Source organism: Tyto alba, unplaced genomic scaffold (assembly GCF_018691265.1).
Source record: "Tyto alba isolate M040663 unplaced genomic scaffold, T.alba_DEE_v4.0 Super-Scaffold_18, whole genome shotgun sequence".
Classification (NCBI taxonomy): Eukaryota; Metazoa; Chordata; class Aves; order Strigiformes; family Tytonidae; genus Tyto; species Tyto alba.
Genome location: NW_024881280.1, coordinates 2,730,789 through 2,751,300, shown reverse-complemented (window position 1 = coordinate 2,751,300; position 20,512 = coordinate 2,730,789). Strand labels below are relative to the sequence as shown.

The window sequence follows — 20,512 nt, the reverse complement described above, 5'->3', positions numbered from 1 at the left end:
TTATATTATATCCTTACAGACATGCTTTTTAACCTGATGTCTTGGGTGGGAAGAACACAGTGGCTAGTGTGCTCTCCTTCCTTTGAAATTTAAAAAAAAATTAGTCTGGAATAAAATGTACAGAAAAATTATCACTTGTGATAGAAAACTGAGCTCAATTGTATCAGGGCTACAGCAATCACTGGTTAGTGACTGAGGTTAGAAAGGCATTTTTATCCACTATTAGAGTGGTAAAGACCTTTTTGGTTGGATGGTTTGGTCTATGTCACATTCTGTGGCATAGAGCCTGGACCCCTCTCTGGGGTCATGCAGAGAAATGCTTGCAAGAAATTGCAAGAGATTGTTGGGAAAGCTGTGTAAATAGGAGAACTAATGTAAAAGATCTGGTACAGCTTATACAGTGAAAATTCTTTTAATATAGTGTTCTTCCTAACAGTCTTATCAGGGACTTTTGAATTAGTTAATATCTTGTCATGTCTGTAAATGGTTCTTACATGCTTTAGTTCATTGGAAAGCTTATGAGACACTTTGTTTGTATGCTAGCTAAAGAAAATTATATCAGTCTCCAGGGCTGCCAGTTTAGATAGCATTAAATACATTAACCACCACTGTTTTCTTTAGAAGTTAAGCTTATGAAATATTTTATTTTTATTTCTTTTAAAACATGCATTTTCACCTACTTGCTCTTTGCTCTGTGTGAAATGGAAACTGATATTATCTCTGTAATGCAGATTCCTTCATTTCTCAGGGTCATGTTTCAGTTGAGATCCAGATGTCAAGTGCTTATATGGAGCAAATAATTCATTTTTGTTTTCTGATGCTTTCCTAGATGAGCCCCTTGTCAAATCCTGACAACTTGTGAAGACTGTAGATTTTGGGACAGAAGGTATAGCCCTGATCTCATGAAAGTGAAAATGTGTATGACAACTACAGCATATGATTTATTAAATGGTGGTGTTACTCTGCTAAGTTAACCATTACATCATATCTGCTTCTACCATGTTTCTGATGATACTTATTTTTCTGATAGGAGTAGAAAAATTATACACATATATCAAAAGTATGAAGTCAGTTTTAACTAAATATCTACTTTGAGATGAAAAATATTTAAGAAAGGTTTATGACTTGTTTATAGGAAAAATCTCTTTAAAGGACTGGAGGACTATTCTTATAATTGTTCATCAACAAACATGTAGTGTTTTTAGAAAATAGAATTTGTAAATGGACCACAACAGTACCTATGAATACTGGATTTTAAAATCTCAATAATATGTTCTTATTACTGTATAGGATCCAAAGCAGAAAATTATTCTTACTGTTTATATATATGTCATACATGAAACTGCATGATGTTTGGTCTTCCTGTTTGACTCAATGACGTTGATCTTCATTGCAGGGATTAAAACTTTAAATGTCAGTTACTAGTCTTCCTATTCCTAGCAAGTATTCAATTATTTAAATTGAGAGGTATTTTTTATTAATATAAGGATAAAGAAGAAAGGTAGTAATAACATTTACTGGGTTGTGGGTTTGGTTTTGGGTTTGTTGTGTGTTTTTTTGTATAGTCTTAAATTTGGCTACACTACAACTAAAAGCTGAAAGTTTTCACTACTAGAGAACACTTTTCCAGATTTTTGTTATTTAGGACTCCTGTCATATCACTAGGCTGATTCAAGTCTGTAGCACATTACAACATTTTAAGTGGCATTTGGTTCTGGCATATGTCATTTTGTGTTGTGGCACACCAGAGTAATATCATGATCTCCCAAGTTTATCAATACTTAATTTTTCCTTAATATAGTTTTATCTAATCCATCTATTCATTTGACTTATATTCTTAGTCACTAAGTGCCAAACAACAGACACATTCTTTAACCTGGAAGATGGTAGTTTGAGGTAAATTCTTCCTTATGCTGTAGTTTAGGAGAAGTTTAGTAGCAGTTTAGTCAAAAGGCAGTTATGTTCCATTATAACATTTTTCAAATTAAATTTCAAAATGATTGATTTGGAGATCGTACCAACCAGCTGGAGGATTTATCTAGAAGATTAAAAGACTAGGGCTCAAATGAGTGAATTAAAAGAGTGATTTTCTTGGGCCTAGTTAGTTGTTCGCTATCAGTGTTGCATTTTTTAGCCAATAATGCTTTATTATGTAATTGAGGTTATTTGTGTGCATTTGGAGACTAATAAAGCCAGGGCAGGGAATCTGAATAAATTCACCAAGAAAAATGAGGAGCCATAACTGGTTAAAAGTGTCTGTGGCCCCATTATTTTACAGAGCACAGCAAAAAAGTTCTCATAAAATGTATTACTGAATAAAGGTTAAGGGAGCTGATATACAACAACTACAATAGATAGAACAGTGTTCTGGAAAGATTCTGTTTTGACTCATATAAAGATCTTTTTCTTTTCTTCCACGTTGAAGAAATAAATAAATACAGGTTAAGGGGGCCAGTTAGGAACCAGGTATGTGAAAGAACATTTCTGGGCTGCAGTGATTTGCCCATTCAATCATCCTGTACGAAAGACTAAGCATAAGAGCTCAAATAAGGTGGAAAATTTCTAAGGCAAAAAGAAATGACTCCGTGGAAATTAAGTTGATTTTGCACATATTTGTCTGGAGGTTGGTTGTTCACTTTGTTTTACTGCTGCATTGCCCGCCATAAGTCATAGCAACAACAAAAATGAAAACTTGCAAATACCAAAATAAAAGTATTTGGCTAGAAACCAAATGATCTTGAAAATGAGATGTGAATGCATAGAAGGGAGGAATACATAAAAGGAGAAGAATTTTGACTTCTGTAATTATTATTGTCACCTCTAGTAAAGTCATGAATAATTTGTTTCTGCTATGCCTTTCATTTGCTCTTTGCATAGAACAATATTCTGATTGAATGCTGTGGACTGTGGAGGGAGTTCAGTGTTTTTTTTGAAGAATATAGCCAATAATTTTTTTCTTTTTGTCTTGTCTCTGTTTTCCAGTTAATGTAACCCTTTAAATTGTACATAAGTACTTGTGCTGGGATGTGAACTATAAAGAAGAAAGTTTTGCAAATACTATGTGAATATATTTTCACACTGTAACAGTTACTGCAGCCTGAATTCTTTGTCTGAATATATTATATTCTTTCTCTTACCCATTGGTCACTAAAAACTTAATCTAAAGCCTCGTGAAGTCAGTTGAAAGTATCTACTACTGCAGAGTTTAATTTAGCTATGGCTGTTAACAAAAAACAGAAAGCTGGAAAACTGCAGGAGTCTTTTTTCCATTTTGTCTTCCCTCCCAGGTTACATATACAGTCACTTGAGTAATGGAAACTAGTGAGATTTTTTTATTCATGTGGTATAAATCTAGTGACTGAAAGATTTCACTTATTGATAGCTGTTCTTACTGTATATTTTGATCTGTATGGATCTCAGTAGATGTTAAATCTCTGGTTTCCTTCATCAAAATCTGGAACTTCCTTTCATTCCACTGGAATCATCATGATAACTGTCATCCCTGTATCCTCTTCCCTCCAAAAAAAAAAAAAATCTCTATCAATAAGATTGATAGTAGTTAGTCTCGAATTCCATTGATATGATAAAATCATATTTATTTCTAGAAATTTAATACTTGGGAATGTTTTGTATGGAAGGGATGGGCCAGGGACCAGAACGGAGGTGGATCAGCAGACAACTACAAGCAATCCTTGCCAATAACTTCTCATCCCTTGATGTATCTGTCACATAATTGTTCCTTTAATTTTTGTGTATTTAATTATTCATGGATCTTTAATAGAAGCTTGCTAATGGTTCTTATGTGATTTAGGAGCCTATGTCTCATAATTGTAAATTAATTACATAAGTAGAAACCAGAGTCCCACTGACAATCAAATAGTTTTAGGTCTGTAAGTGCCACTGTCACTTTAGAAAACAGAATTTAGGCTTATAAATCATTTAAGTATTTTTAAGTATTTTTATGTTAAGTTTTTGCTACACACCAGGCATAAAATTTTCTCGTATCAGCTATTGAATCTGAGATAAAGACATATGTGTAAATATTACAAAAAAATAAACTTTACATAAATGAAAAGAACGGCCATTATACTCAGTAAATTTTAGGTCCAACAGGAGTAAGTAAATGAGTAAATACCTGTGTTCTAGCTGAAGGAACTTAATCGCAAGAACCCTCTGATTATACAGAGACCTCCCAGTGCCAAAAGCGTTACACAGCGTCAGGTGTATAGCTTTCCTAAAATGAACCTGGCCAATAGGTCAATCTCAGTTCTGTCTAGAAGTAATGGAAGCAAATGTACCAAAGAGGAGTATACTACTAGAGAAGCTCCTAGAATTGCCTGCACATAAATTCCTACCAGTTTCTTTTAATAATGATCTGATTAGTAGCCTGTTTGCATGCTGCTCTTGTGACTTCTCCTATTCTTGGATTCTTAGTGGTAAAGTTTCAGATATCACCAACATCAAACAGCAGGAATGAACATCTGGTGCCCTCATAAACTTCCATTAGATATCTTCCCTGATGTCTCTGAGTACAAGCCTGAGTATGGCCTTCGAGATGTATTATACTGGAGTATTTTCTAGGGCAGATGGCCAAATTAAAATTATTTACTTATATAGCACAGAAACACTATTAAATCTACATTAATTAGTCCAATAAAGTACATACTACAGAGGAGGGGAAAGAGAACTGTGGTTTAAGTTATAAAAACATGACATTGAAATAGCTTATTTTTAAAAAAAAATCTGCCTAAGAAGGAAAATCTGAGAATAGTAAACTCTTTAATATTAGTGTACCAACACCAGTAACCATATCTGCCACTTTTTGCATAAATGGAAGACTAATGTATTATGCTGGTAACTCTCTACGTACATCACAATATATAGTGAATATATATACACACACATACACAGAGTCTGTGTGTGAATTACAACATATGGTCTATATGTAATGATGGAGGAATTTAAAAAAGGAATTGTATATTTTTGTCTGTTTTGTTCTAGAGGGCTTTTACTTTCAGAGGTGAATCTCGTTCCCTCAGTCACGAATGTAACTTAAGTATTGTTATACAATTTTAAATCTTAGTCAGAGTATCAAGCTGATGTAGAGCCATTATAAAAAATAGAAATGAAAATATCTTATAAGTAATAGTCTTGACTAATCCTTGATACAAAAAAGATATGGGTGGAGATGAAATAAATAGCTATGAACATTGTCTTCATCCAATAACAGGAACTGCAGTAAATTTAACCAGAATAATATTCTTGAAGAAGGTTCTACACAAACAATCTGAATATTCTTTTGTCCCTAAGAACATAAATATGAGATGTGGATCTTTTTCTACACCTCAGAATTTGAGATTTCAACAGATGGGCAGGAGGGATTGCCACTGATTTTTAAGTTTAAATGGATTTCATGTGAAATGAGGTAAATATCAAAGCATCCAACATAGTATTTATGATCCTTATTCTTTACTATGTAGCTTATTGTGCTATTTGGAAAGGTTAGAGAGTTGCAGTATATTTAACAAAAAGATTATTGGCAGTGTTTGGTTTAGTATATATTCTAAGTCTCTTGTCTCGTAAGGAGAGAGGTGGGGGGAGTGCAACCCTCAACTAAAGGCTACTGAAGGATCCTACTGGATCAGCATTGTATGACAACATCTCAAATGAATAAATTCAGGTAGCTCAGCAATTTGAAGCTATTTCAAATTAATCAAGTTGCAACCTGTAAACGTCACAGATTTTGGTATTTATCCAACCTGCTCTGAACAGAAGTGTGCTTGGAACAAGACAGAGTATAGTCCTGGCTTCTCTAGCTAATTAATCCAATACTGTCTTTTGGAGAGAGTACAAATCAGTTCTTCAGGGAAATGTCTTCTTTTCTGGTTTACAAAGTGCTTCCCCTGACTAAAACTCCACAAGAGACTGTTTAACGTTCATAGTCACTAGTCACTCTGCTTAGAGAGAAAACTCTCAAGTTCTTATGCAAAAAATCCTCCCACTCCAAAGTGTTTTACTGTGTCATTTCAGAAATCTGTCTCTAGTTTATGTATTTTAATGTCAATAGAATATGCTTCTGTTTTTTATCCCTAAACTTTTTGGCAAACAGGAAAGTGATCAGTTGACCATCTGATAGACTCAGTCAAATTGTCTGTCAGACTTCTCAAGTTGCTGACTCCATCTGGTATGAAGTCAGGAAAACTGACTGAAAACAAGTTCTAATCTGATTTTTTGACTCCTTAACCTTTCCAGTGAGTTACACCCATGAATTCAAACCAGCCTGAAGAAAGGCCAGGTAATTACTTTGTGATAAGAAGAGCAGCACTGAAGGATTTGCCTGGGGCTCAGAACACTGATGGTCGGATAAAACTCAACAAAGTCCATGGCCCCAAAAGGCTGCTGAGGCTGGATCTGCTGTAGGCTAATATGCTTAGAGGAAAGGTCAAGCAGTTGTGGAAGCCTGAACAGCAGCCTGCCTCTGAGGTCTGTGGCTGGCGGTGTTCAGAAGCTGAGTGGGTAACAGAAAGGGATTGATATAAATGAGTTAACTGATTTCTCTTTTCTTTAGGCCCATATTCCCCAGACATGTGAGCAGGTGTCTGTGCTGTCACTACAAACAACTGGAGCTCTTATGTGAGCCTCCTGCATAATTGAAGTGGGAGAGGAAGACCTGGAGGTCTTGGGCCCTGGATCTAAAAGTTTGTTGCCACCCTTCTTTTAAACGAAATTACGCATTTACATTAGAATGAATGTTCAGAGCAGAAAGTAATTCTTTCTTTCTTCTCCTCTTGATGCCAGCATATTTATAGGAAAAAAGGGTATTCTTGCTAGCATTCTATTACATCTGAGCCACCTACCCTGATAGGAGTGGCTAATTGTTCTCTTGGAAACCACTGAAAAATCAGAGTTTTTAGCTTTGATTCATGACAGAAACCAGAATAACACCCGGGAAGAACATAGCAGTGGTTTCACTTTCAGTAATTCTTATCTCTGCCTTGTTTTATCTGAGTGTGGTTAGGAACATAGCTATGTGCCTTCAGCATAGCCACAATCTTCAATAGTTGTTTCCACAAGTAGTGATTACACATTAAATGATGGAAGAGTGCTGGGATTTCTCTTGAACTTGTTGTAAATACAGTAGCTTCTGTTTACTTAAACATCCTACTTCTAAGATTGTGTAACTAAAGAAGAAGGATAGACTGGATGAAAGACTGCCAAAAGTCAGTTATTTTTTAAGACTTGTATCAATAGCCTTGCTTTGTTACCAGTGTTGTTTTTTCCAAGAGATATAATGGAATTGACTTAAAACTACTGCAAGAGGTAAACACTTTTCATCTGGGGAGAAATTTGTCAATTAATATATTGACTAGGATGCTCTCATAGTCTGAAATTGAATTTATCTTCTTGATCCTCCTAATCATGCTTTTAAATATGAATTGTGTAGTTAGCCATTACAGAAAAATACTTGGAAATGTTTGCCTGATTGTCAGGGAAATCCTGTAAGATTTTTCAGTATGCTATTTGGATATGGCAGTTGGTCAGAATTTTCTATCAGAACCTTATTAAATTCCTCTCTGATCATAAATGTATTTATCTTGAAAGGAATATATATATATACATATAAAAGCTTTTATATACTACTGTTTCCCCTTTCAAAAATCTCACTGTTTTCAATCAATTCTACATCTTTCATTGTTGTTCTTCTCTGTCCTCTTTCTTTATATGAATCATAGGAGATATTTTAAAACCTATTGGACTGGCAAACTAGAAAGTGAAGAAAGCTTCCTTCTCTACTGAAATAACTGAGTCGGAAGGAATCACTTTCAGTGGGTGAGTTGTGACCCAACCTGTCACTGGCTTCTTTTCTGAATCAGCTAAATAACAGATACCTCTCAAAAATGTTTGGAAATCATAAAGTTGAGATCACCACCTGTTTTCATGTAAGCTACTAAACAGCCACCAGAAGATAGTATTTCATCTTCCATAATTTCCTGACTGATGGTTATGAATGTAACTGGGAAAGCACCTTCAAATGAGTTAACTAAATGAATGTTGATATTTCTGGCATCTATTTTTAGTCCCACTTTGGCTTTACTTCTTGATTAGTGTTTGAGAGATGAAATGCTTATGCTAGTTTTTGTTATTTCTTTAAGTAAAGACTGGATTATAGCTTCTGTTACCAATCAAAATAATAATTGCAGGATGAAAAATATGAAAATTATTTAGATCCTATGAAGTTCTCTGAGTTCAAATGAAGATAGAATTTGGATAAATCTCATACAGCTTCCATTTATATATCAGAATTGCAGTTTTACTACTATCATCTCAACATGGAGCTCTGACAAAAACTGAACCTGCTGGAAAGATACTTTTTGTGCTTAACTTATGAGAGGAATTAAAGTCACTGTTTTCACGTAAGAATAATATGGGACAATGACAGCAATATTCTGGAAAAGAAAATATGTACTTCCTTGGAATCTTACTATTTGTGTTTGAAAAATATGATAATTATTCACTCAGAGTAAAGATCTTGAACTTCAACTGAATTTCAAACCTTTGTTCTCTTTGCCTTGCTCTGACTCAGAAAGTTGTTGTAATTAACTACTTGTATGGGGAATCTGTAGATGACCTAAAAAGCTCTTTTACTTCTTGGTAGATGAGGCATAATGGATGTGTGGGCAAGGAGAATGAATGGCCCTGTTACACTCCAGTGATTGGATGTCTTTACTGTATCACAAAAAATATAGGTTGGTGTGACTGTGGATTTGCTTATATATCAGTAGATGAAGTGACAAGGTGGGTCTTTGCAATTGAAATGGCATATTAGATTGGTTTTAGTTGTATGTTCATGGGAGATCTCACTGGCCAGACTGGAACATATGGCTGCTCTCTTCTCTTTTGAGCTACTATAGTATATATAGGAAAAAAACAAAACTTAGAAGGAAAAACGTGTCTTGTGTAAAATGTGAACATGTCCAGAGGTGCTCTGTCAAATAACAGAATTGTAATCAAAAGCAGCTGTGGGCATTGCTTCATTTCTGTTGTCACCTCAAGGTCAGTGTATGGAGGCCATTAGTAACTTTTTTTCTGATGGACTCTGCAGGTACTTGTGGACTCTGGCATTCATGCATACACAGCAAATGTTTTAAAAAGAGCTCTGGTGTCTTGAAATGACTTCTTGGAATGAGTGTCTGTGGCAGTACTACATATTTCCTAGCAGAGAAGTGCCATAGGCACTTTTAATTGAATTTAGGAGCTGATAGAAAGAGGCAAAGTGTATGCTGAAATCCTGCTGTCTATCTGCAGCACAAGTCTAGCAGACAAGGACAGCAAAATCTTCTGACATTCAGTAAACCCCGTCAGAGGTCTCCAGAGGGACTGCTTCTAAGAGTTGAACTGTAACCCTTTTCTCTGTGGGTGTCACAGTCTTTGTCTCACTGCAAAAAATGCTAGCCAGTGCTCTAAACTTGATGTTGCTAGGACACTGGCATCTTTCGTTTAAGAGGTAAGATAAACATGCTAATCTATTTCATATAGGTGATAAAGAATGCTCTCTTCTTGCTGGGTTAGGTGGAGCATTTTCTCCCACTGACTTACTAGTGAAGGGTTTTCTATACTGTTGCCACTGCAGCAAGGCATATAATGTACCCCCATCTATCAAAGCATAGTTGTTGGCCTGCCAGTCTATATTGTTTGGGAGAAAAGCACTAGTGTTGCTGCAATTGTAAGGGGAAGAATGAATACCATCCTAATTGCTGCAGGTGACTTGTAAGAAAAGAATAGAATAATGTATAGGTCTTTGCCTGCACATAGTTTTTAGTTGCCTGAAATGTTGTTAAAGAGATTAGGAATGTTTTCCGAGGAATATTTTTTGTAGATTTGTTTTTAATTAAATTCTGCACAGATGAATGAAATAGTCAGCAGTATTTACCAGATACTGCAGCAGTAGTAAAAGCAGACTTTGGAAATTTTGAAAATAAAACTGACATTGTTATGCTGAAATTTTCTGCTTCTGAACATGAGGAAGGATGTATTTTTAGAGGTTGCATTATTGAGTACAAAATGAGGTATTTTGATGGAGATCAGAACATTATTCATGTCTCTTATCCATAGTAAAGATGCATCCAGAAAGCTACTTTGTAATGAAAGACAAAATATTTTTGTTATCTGAAAAATTAATGTAACAGTGCCTGAGAAGTAATTTGCCTGTTCATGTTCTGCAGGCACTGACCCTGGAAATCCAGGAGTATCCTTTTCTCTGAGGAATTGTATCAGGCAGATCTCATTAGAATTCATAACAATTATTTTCCATTAAATGTTATAATTTTCACAACTTTATTAACACAAGTAACAATTTAGGCCATCTTTTTGGTGTTGTTTAAATCAGGCCAGTCTATCAGTCTATGAGAATAGAAGAATCAACTTCCTATACGTATAATACTTTTCAGTAAAATTGGAAACCTTTGTTATTGGCTCATTTAGAGAGCTCTCAAGATTTTCAGAACAAGAAGAAATAACAAATATTCCTAAGTGGACTGCAGAAGTCTATTTTCCTTACTACATTTGTACAATTTTGAATAATTGGAAGTAGAATAGCTGGATATCAGAATAACCCATATAGTCCAAATGTCCATTTACCAGTTGGTATTTACTTTTGCTTTAAGCCACATGCTATTCCACTGAAACTTTTTACCTATACATTCTGCTGTTTTGATTGTAATGATTTGGAACATTTGCAATCTCTCCTGTTCACTTCAAAGTTGGTAACTTTATCAAATCTACATATGCCAGATACTGCTCTGCAGCATCTGGCCGTTAAGCTGTTTAATCTCCCTGGGAGAATCTTGTTTTAAATCCATGACTAACAATCATATAAAAATATGTCCAAGACAGATGCTTTTCAACTTGTGTAGCTTTTGATATTGGGGTGTATGACACAGTCAGTCTATTTCTCAGAACTTTCCAAGTAAATTTTTTTTTTTCTCCCCTACAACTTATCTTGAAGTAAGCTTGTGGTTTAAGTATATGAAGTATTTAGTTGGATTTTTGGCTTCAAGAAGAGTTTGAAGATATTTATTTCTGTGGTTTCATCTTGAGATCCTCAAGACATAAGATTTATGGTGTCGGTTATTTCACATTTGAGAGTTTTGTTGCTTCAACATTTGTGCTTGTGGAGAACAAAACTATACGTGTGTCTTGAAATGATAGCTAAAAACAACTATAAAAAGATAGTATATATCCATGTATTTAGCTAATTCCAGTGGGTAAATCAGTCATACTTTAAGTTGCTGAGAAATTATATGAACATAGGAAAAAATTAGTATCTAGTAATACTGATACCTTTCTAATGGTAGTTCTTAAAAAATTATTGAAGCTGAAACATTTACCTGGTTTATATATTCTAAAAAGTTACTTTGTCTTTTTAGAAAAATCTCTGTTCTTTTCCGAACTCTGTTGCAAAGGGGCTTCTACCTCACTGAAAAAAGCATAACTATTTGTTTGGGAATGCCAGGAAAATTAATCTATTCTACACTTGAAACAACTACAGAACTTAATAGGGGGGAAAATGAATATTTTTTATATATATAAAAAAGTGATTTTATCTAAAAATGTTTGCATTTTAATTAATTTAATATTTTCAATTTCAAATTTATTTTTTGAAGTCAGTAAATGATGTTTTTTTAATATGATGATCTCAATTCCTAAAAACTACACAGCTTTTCAATTTTTTACTGTGTAGTTCTCTGCCTTGCTTTTCCTTTCCCCAAAATAAAGGAAAAGTTTTGCTAAAACATATCTTTCACAAAACTGATTTTAAGTTTTGAAAAAAAATCCATATTTTTTTTAAAAAACTTGAAACTCTGTTTTTCCCCTTATAGAGGCAACCTCTTCCCTGCAAACATGAACAAATACCCATTGAATAAAGAAAAAAATTATGCACTAGTAGTTATGTGATCCAAACAATGGAAGAGAAGCTCAGAAACATAGTTAATTATATCTGGAATCCCACAGTATGTGTTCATTTTATAGCAGCTCTGACCCTCTATATCAAGATATCTCAAGATATCTCAAGATCTCAAGACATCTCCAGATGTCATCCTGTGATGTATTTTTGGCCATTGCTTGACAATGCTTCTGTATACACATTCAGTAGCAAGTAAATACCAATGGGTGCAAGGATAAAACAGAACAGAACAGTGGGACATTTGAACTAAGTATAGCTTTACATTAAATTAGGCAATGCTGTATGATCCCAAGACATTCTGTTGCTTACATACTAAAGATTTGATTCCTATGGTAATTCTCTACTCACCTATTACACATAAGGTGCACAGATAGCTCTGACTTATGTCTCCTGAAGATGTAAAAAATAAAGTCAAATTCTATTGAAGGCAAATATTCACAATTATGTTCTAACTGATTTGTTTTATAAAGGAGATTGGGTTGAAACAAAAAGAAAAAAGAGAGTTAAGGTGAGGTAGTCTTTAAGTAGTACAGGTGTCTGGTGGAATATAACTATCCAAAATAGCAATGTGACCATAAAATGAACCTTAACACCTTTTCTTGTAAAAGGTACTTCAGTTTCAGAAATGACCTTTTAGTAGTAAGCATTCCTAATATTGGGACATGGATCAAACAAGCACTAAAGAAGTTATCTGCTAATGATGGCAATAATGTCTCCTCATTGCAACACACTACATAATATTTATGACTTTGAAGATTATTTGCTAGTCACATGATTATATTTGGGGCAGGGGTGTGTGGTCAACAACACACAAAAAAAGATTTTGAAGGGAAAATTCAACTGAGAACATCAGACCACATATTATATAGGTATTGAACAATAATCACAACATACATCAGTTTATTTTGTGTAAACATTATTCTTCCATTTATGTAAATTAAGAACATTTCTGCATTAGAAAATGTTGGTTTTGTTTGTTTTTTTTTTTTTTTTTTTTTTTTTAATACAACTATGTTTTATATTTCAGCATTTCATATTAGTCATTTTGTATTTCAGTTGTGTGTCTTCATGTCATTGCTGCTTCCCTTGTCCACTCAACATTACATTAGTATCTTTTTCAAGAGAGCAAAGAAAAGAGTGAAGGTGAGGGAAAAAATGGACAAAGACCTCTTACTCCTTTACACCAAAAGCTTTCTGATGGGTTGTTTGTTGTTGTTTTTTTGTTTTGTTTTGTTTGGTCTTTTTTTTTTTTTTTTTTTTAAATTATGTGTTCCACCAAAAGCTTTAGCAAAACCATGCCTTTTGAGTAATCTTGTAAAACATTGTGAAACTGTTCTCACTGTGATGCAATATTTATTACTATTTTGTAGATATTAGCAGAGATATACTTTTGTTACAGTCACCAGTATTTGAAGTGAAAGATATGACCTTAAAATGATTGTCCAATCAGTTATTTTTTTTATCATATTAGAAAACATACTATTCACTGGATATGCTTTAAATACTTTTAATTCACTGAATGCCAGCTAAAGCTAAAGCAATTTTTCTTTTTTCTCATTTTATGTATATACATGATCTTTTTATGTTGGTTTTTCTATTCTTACATTTCTTATCAGATGTTACAGATTTGTTTTGTGGGTTTTAGTACAAGACTTATGAGGCTCATGCTAATGCTGTCTAGACTGTTTCTATTGTGAGAATGTGACCTACTTTCATTTCTGTCACTGCATCTGCAAATTCTTCTATTCATGTCATATTAATTTGGCCAAGTTTAATGATTGTCCTGCCTCATTAGCTAGACTTGCAGGACACATATGGGAGACCTCAACCAGGCCAAAAGTAATTTCTCAGTCATGCCAAGAACGTGTCACTATATTTATCCAGCCCTGTGTGACCCAATGATCTCAAGTAAATATTTCTTCCAGTTATTATTCATGGTTGTTGAGATATATTTCACAAAGTTTAACAAAACTACTTAATGATGGTCTGTCCATCTATACTTTTAATGAGTGACTAATATCTATTCTTATGCATGCAGATGTAGAAAGAATTGAATTTTAATGCTGACTCATTTATTCTTTGAGTATTGAATAGAAGAAAATCTTTCACTTTCAATTTGTGTCTTGATGATACATTTGATTACAGCTTTTTCAAGAATTTGATGCCTTTTGTTCCTTTGTAAATGTAGAAATTTCTTGAATTTTGTTCATTGCTATTTGCGGTTTTTCTTACCATCTATTAGTAAAAAAAAAAGTACATCAACATACTTCAGTAAAGAAAACTGAGTGGACATATAATGTTTCAGATAGATGTCCATGAAGGCAACTGGTTTTCTCAATTAGGTGCTTAGATCCTCTGGAATATTTTAGCAATTTCATAGTGAAAATCCTTCAAACTCTTCTTAAAATAATGCAGTATTGTATAGCTTCAATTCTCCTATTATTTTTATAAGCATCACTGCTTTAAAAATTAATGTCTGCATAGTATGGAACATAATATTTCTTAATTATGACTAAAGAAGAAGATAAAAATGCCTTGAGTTACACAGTTAATAGGTTAAGAATAAAGTTTTATGCATAACTCCTTAATTGATCTTTCTGTCCCCAAAATTATCTGATTTTATTTTATATACTTAAGGGTGGTTTTCAAGAGGTTGAAGAGTGAAATTATTGCATCCTAAGATGGTAAATTTGGCTTTCTGACTTAGTTGTTGAAATGTTGCATATTATGTGGAGATTATGGTTCCACATCAAGATTTAGTTGCAGTTTATTGCTGGTTATTCTTGCCACACTACACTTCTGTGAAATTGAAACACAATACTTCTGACAAGGATCAAGGCACATGCAAGATCAGAAAAATGTCCTGAAAGTTAGTTGCTTAGACATTTACCTAGTCTCATTTAACATGTATATGTGGATTGGAAAAATTTCAAACACTTTTTGTGACCTTAGTTGTGCAGAAAGCTGAAAATACAAAACTGATGTGGAGCTTCAGAAGCTCATTGTGAAAGACATGAAGTCTCCTTCCTAACCACATGTTCTAGGTGTGTCCAGTAATTATTAGAATATAAATAGTTTATATGCACATTATTTGGCTTCAGGAGTTATTCAACATGTAGCCTACTACTAACTTATCAATAGGAAGTCTTCTTTATCTCAGCAGATGAAACGGTCCTCTGTACAAAAGATTCATACAAGAACTACAGACTATTTAAATCCTCAGGTAGAATATAAGTGGTTTGTAAACGGTTGCTAGGCCTTCTGTTGGGTTTCTACACCACTGTGTATTGTAGTGAAGGGATAAATTAAGAACTTTGATAGTAGGAGTCCATGTTCAGATTGAATTTATTATATAGTTACTGAAATACATACTGTATTCAGCACACAGTTGTCTTCATTGCTTTGTTGTTCAAATTAAAGAAAAAGCAAAGGATTCTAAAGTTAGAGACTTAGCAAGTTCTTATGCAAATGCTTTTAGTACTTCACAATCTCAGTGCTTTTCACTGAGATTATTAGTTCTCCTGCTTAATTTTTCTTTTTTTTTTTTTTATTTTTTTTGTGTGTGTGTGTGTGTAAGTGCATCTAATGTGAATATTTTCCACAGAAATCTTTTTGAATATGAAACAGAGCTGCTATGAACATTTCTCATTGTGTGAAGGTTGTATTTGGACTAGCTCTTCCAAAAGTGAATGTACATTTGCAATTAGCTATGACTCACAGAGCATTAAAACTCTGCAGTGAATTAGTTTAATTGTATATAAAACCCAAGAAAATTTAAAACTTAGAATAACTTTTCTAATAGCAGAAGAAAATCTTTCCTCTCTCTTAGTTAAAAAGCCTCTGTCATGCTAACATTATCACATTAACTGAACAAACAGAAATCTTTAAAGCATTTATTTACAAAACTGCACTTGAAGTTGAAACTCTCTCATTGACAGGAGATGAGACTGAACCCTAACAAAGCTAAATGATTCATTGAAGTAGATCAAGAAATCTGGGATTTAGTAGGAAGCTGAAGGATTTCCAAATGCAAGCCCCTAGGATGCTGTTACATTTTTTGAATACCACAGCTCTCAATACCCTGTTTGACCTTTGATTTGTAAGTTGGCTTTTACAATGTTTTAAATTCTAGTTTGAAAATATTATTCAAAAAAAGTCATTGGGATGAGCTTGATGATTTTGCAGTGAGTTTATTTTTTAGGATTATAGGTACTGAAAGTAATGATTTAAATATTAGTGCTTTTGAGAATTGCATAGAACATAAGATATTTGGAATTCTTTTCCTCTGTGCTTTATTGGGAAATAGTCTTTCCTTCCTTTTTATGTCAAGCGCTTAGCAAGTGCTAGTGTCAGAAGCTTTTCATAACTGCCTAGAGCAGCCTAGAATGGTTGAGTTTACAACAATATATTTGTTTTGATTAATTAACTAATTTTTGAAAGAAATCTACAAAATGGAAAATAGTTTAGACTGCAACCTTGTACATGTGGACATTCAGCTTCCTCAGCTGATACCATCATAACATAAATGTGATGCCAATTGAGTGTGATATATAATTTTTCTATAAATGCCCATTCAGATAGTATGACCTATAACAATATACTCACTTTTTCTAGTTATCTTATGATCAATGATGATGTAATGAGCTGGGTAACAGTAGATTAAGACCATTCATATTTTCTGTTTTCTCTCCACAGATATTTTAGTTATTAAAATTCAGTTTTAGAGAGTATGTGCTCTTCATTCTCTTCAAGATTAAAAGATTCTTGTATTATAAGTGTTGAAAATGCTTGCACTGTAGGATGATACTCAGCATTGATGCTTTTATTAAACCCAGCAGTATACTTAAAGAGATTTTCAAACAGTTTTTTTGTTGATTTTGCTTTTTTTTTTTTTTTTTTTTTTTCTCCTAATAGAACCCACACAGGCATTTTCATGGGAATGACAAAGACATCGTTGCAAGCAATGGTTATTTGTACTTTGTCATGCATCAACATTGTCACTTTTCAAACATAGCATGAAGAGTTTAAAATCATCAGTCTGAGTCACATACAGTGACATTTTTCTCTTCCATCTTCACATTTTTCTATAATATATATTATGTTTATTTCTCTTTTTCTTAAATTGCTGGTCCAAATAACAAATATGAAGAGATCTGGGTATCTGGAATGCATTGGTCAGAAGATCAATATGAGCAAGGATATGAATTTGAGCAAGTATGATTAAAGGGGTGGTATGTTGTCTTTCATCCTTGTAAGACCCAGTACAGTGTTTAATGCAATTGCTTCAAATGAGTAAAAGGAATGGGAACCAAACAAAGAAAACTTAGACTGAAAATCATAATGTTAAGTACAGACAGAACCATCTGAATAATAAAATAATAGCTGTGTTGCTAGAATGGCTTGACAGTTACTTAACACTGAATCTGACAAAGCACTGCAGAAAAAATTGTAGGAAATAACCCTGAAGTATTTGAGGATGTGGACAAAACATTTATAAACCGATTGATGTTTTCAAAAGTAGTTTTCAAAGGTGTATATGGCAATCTTGGCAAAACAGTTTTTTATGAATAAGTTATAAGTGCTGTGTATCTATCAATAATTAGGATATTGAAGTTATTGAAAGGGTTTATATTTTCACCTCTGAGTTTGTGCAAAGCTTCCTAATTTTGAAAGACACAAAACGTGAATGCACACATTTTTTTATGCAGAGATACAAAAGTAATTGAACTTCCAACTCATCCCTTTAACTACAAAATCAGAAGAGAAAAGTATACTGTGGTCAAATTAAAATACATTTTTCTCTCTTCTCTTCCTACTAAAATCAAACTTGAAAAAATCAATTCAGACCAAAGGACACATTTTGTTTGATCTGAAATACAATGTTATATTTTGTTCAGGATTTCTGAGTTTTTTAATGACATTTTGAATTCAGCTTCAAAATGAGCTATTACATATGATGGCAATGAGAATAAAAAAGGTCTAAAAAACCAGAAATTCAGAAAGAACTGAAACAACTCATATTGAAAGGAATAGAAGAATGTGGAATGGAAATGGGGGAACAATAGAAGTTTTCATCTCGTGAAAAGTTGTTGGAAACTATGGATATGTAGTGGGTTTATCCTGTAGCAAATTTTTCCATGTTTAATATTGGGAAACACTTTGTAATAAAGACACTGAAATACTGGACAAGAAGATAGTGGAATATCTATTACTAAATTCTTTCTGAAAAAGTTAGAGTGCCTATCAAAAAGGATGACAGTATACCTGGTGAGAGAGGTAGAATAGTGAAAAAAGTTACCCACTAAATGACTTAATTTTCTAAATAGAAAATAAGATAGATGGGTTCTGGAGCCAAAGTAAAGTCTATTTTTACAGTCAAACCTCATAAACTTACTTCTAAATTTTAGTGTTTCTTTTTGTATTGGTATTCAAAGTACAAATCTGTTCTTAGTTCTGAAAATGTGAACAGACTGGTTTGTACTACTTCTCTCACTTAAAAATAATGGTAATATATTTCTGCTTTTTACAGCCTCTCTCTAGATTCTCACAATATAAACCAGCTGTGATTTTCCCTTATATTGCAAGAATGACTTGTTTTTCTTAAACAGCAACTATAATAACTTAAATTAATTAAACTGGTGGTTTAAACTAATGATGTTCACTTTCCAGAGGCAAATAAACTCTTTATGGTCATGTAGGATCCAGGCCATGAGAATTAAGTACAAGAATATCATAAAACCACTCTGAGCTAAACATTCTGAAATTTTTGCCGATGGAAATGAATTGATCTTTCCACTGGGACTTAGTTCATGGAGATCATTGGAACATGGTCAGTCCAGCAAGTAGATGTGTGCAAATCAAAAGTTTTTCTCCAATTCTAGTGGCAAGGTGACTATTTTTAAATTCAAAGGCAGGTTATTGTTTTGCACGGAGGGAAACAATTGCACATTTATGAGATATTCTTAAATGTGTTTTCCCCCCAGCATCACATCTTTTTCATTTGAGTGTCAGCTGAAGTGCAGAGTAATATACTGAATTAAATGAAGGGCTAAATGAAGCAATTAACTGTTCTTTCCAAGACAATGAAGGCATCAAGTGTGATTTTGAACAGCTGGATGTTGACCCTTTTTCTGTACATGAGTCAGAGCAAGAGAGGCGAGGATGATCACAGAAGGATTATCTCTGCTCCTTCTTACAGTCCCTTGAACTCATGTTATGCAAATTCATGGAGCTTTTTTGTGTGTGAAACATTTGCATTTACCATTGGGAAATTCTGGGGAAACTAGGAAGGAAGGAAATATTCTTCCCTTCCTAGCCATCTTGTTACTAAGATAGCTACAACAGCTAACTGACTGTTACAGTCCATGCTGCCTATTTGAAGTACATTTCAGACTTTCCCTGATGGTAAACTGCAACAGAATCTGACATAATCTAGAGTTTTTTGGTATCATGGAGAACACAAATTTCCTGGGCTTGATTCCACAAGTAAAATTGTGCTGGCTTTACATCTATAAAGAAACAGGTAGGACTTTACCTAAATGTGTCAGGCGAAGTATATACATCCCAGGGATGGCAACAGTTCAGCTCTTAATATTTTACAGGACAACTTTAATTTGTATTACTGTAGTAAAGTTTGCAGTTTCTTATATGTGGTAGACAGACTAGTCTGTATAGAAGGTTACTATGCATGGACCTGTAGATTTCCAAAGATTTGGTTCCATACTAGAAAAGAGAATGACTGAAGTTTGTTTTACTCTAATACAATGTGCCTCTAAGACCCTATTGCAGAGTAATTCTACAGGTCTTAACAGTGTCATTGACAAAATGATTTTGTTTTCAGTCTGTGAATTTGTGGCAAATTCATGTGGCATTACTATTTCTTCATTTTGTTTTGTGCTTTTCTAGTAACTTGAGAATTACTCAAGGATAAATTGATTTGTATGTATCAGAATTTAAGATAAGGCCAGAAAATGTAGGAAATGCTTAAAATGCATAAAATGTGTGCTTTGTAATTTAAGGTCATACAAATACAAATGTTTGGAAAAGTCTGTGTGCAACCTTTTTTCTCCTGCAAAGTGCCATTACAAAGCAACAGATTTGAGTGTCATTAGAGTGGGTATTGAGGGCAAGGAGAAAATCAAGGATTGACTCACGTATTTGCTGAATTTACCTGGAATGGGGAATGTGTCAGTTCATTCATTTCTCTTAGGTGATTTGAACATTTTGGAACTTGAATTACAATCAAGGTTACTGTTCAGTTTGTAGAAGTTTGTGGTTCCATATTCTTAACCCTAGAAAGTTTTTTCTGCCCCCTCCTGCTTTTCTTGTGTTGCTGTGAATCAAACTGATTTTTACTTTAGCTCATGCAGGTGCCAAGAACAATTAGCGGAGGTCAGTTTATAATGATATGCATGCAAGTTAATCTTGCTTATTTTCTCCTAACAGCTGTGTTCTGGAAGAGGCATAGCACTGTGTTTTAGAGTTATGAAATTTTTTTATTTTTTTTTTTTTCCCCTCTTTCTGTTGGGAGTAATTAGTAATCTGTCT

The 20,512-nt window shown here is 33.7% G+C and overlaps 1 protein-coding gene across 5 annotated transcripts in view; it reads left to right on the top strand.

Moving 5' to 3' along the window:
* LRRC4C (leucine rich repeat containing 4C) overlaps nucleotides 1-20,512 on the top strand; it is a 560,440-nt gene that overhangs the window by 424,437 nt on the left and 115,491 nt on the right. Inside the window, exons 1-2 of one of the 5 annotated variants that reach the window (XM_033010730.1) lie at nucleotides 870-886; nucleotides 7,734-7,830. The exons of 2 other annotated variants lie outside the window; for them this stretch is intronic. The gene's annotated coding sequence lies outside the window, so the exon portion shown is untranslated. Of the gene's footprint in view, nucleotides 1-869; nucleotides 887-6,685; nucleotides 6,699-7,733; nucleotides 7,831-20,512 lie in introns of those variants that run through there. 2 more of the 5 variants (XM_033010739.1, XM_033010714.1) reach the window with 2 other exon arrangements.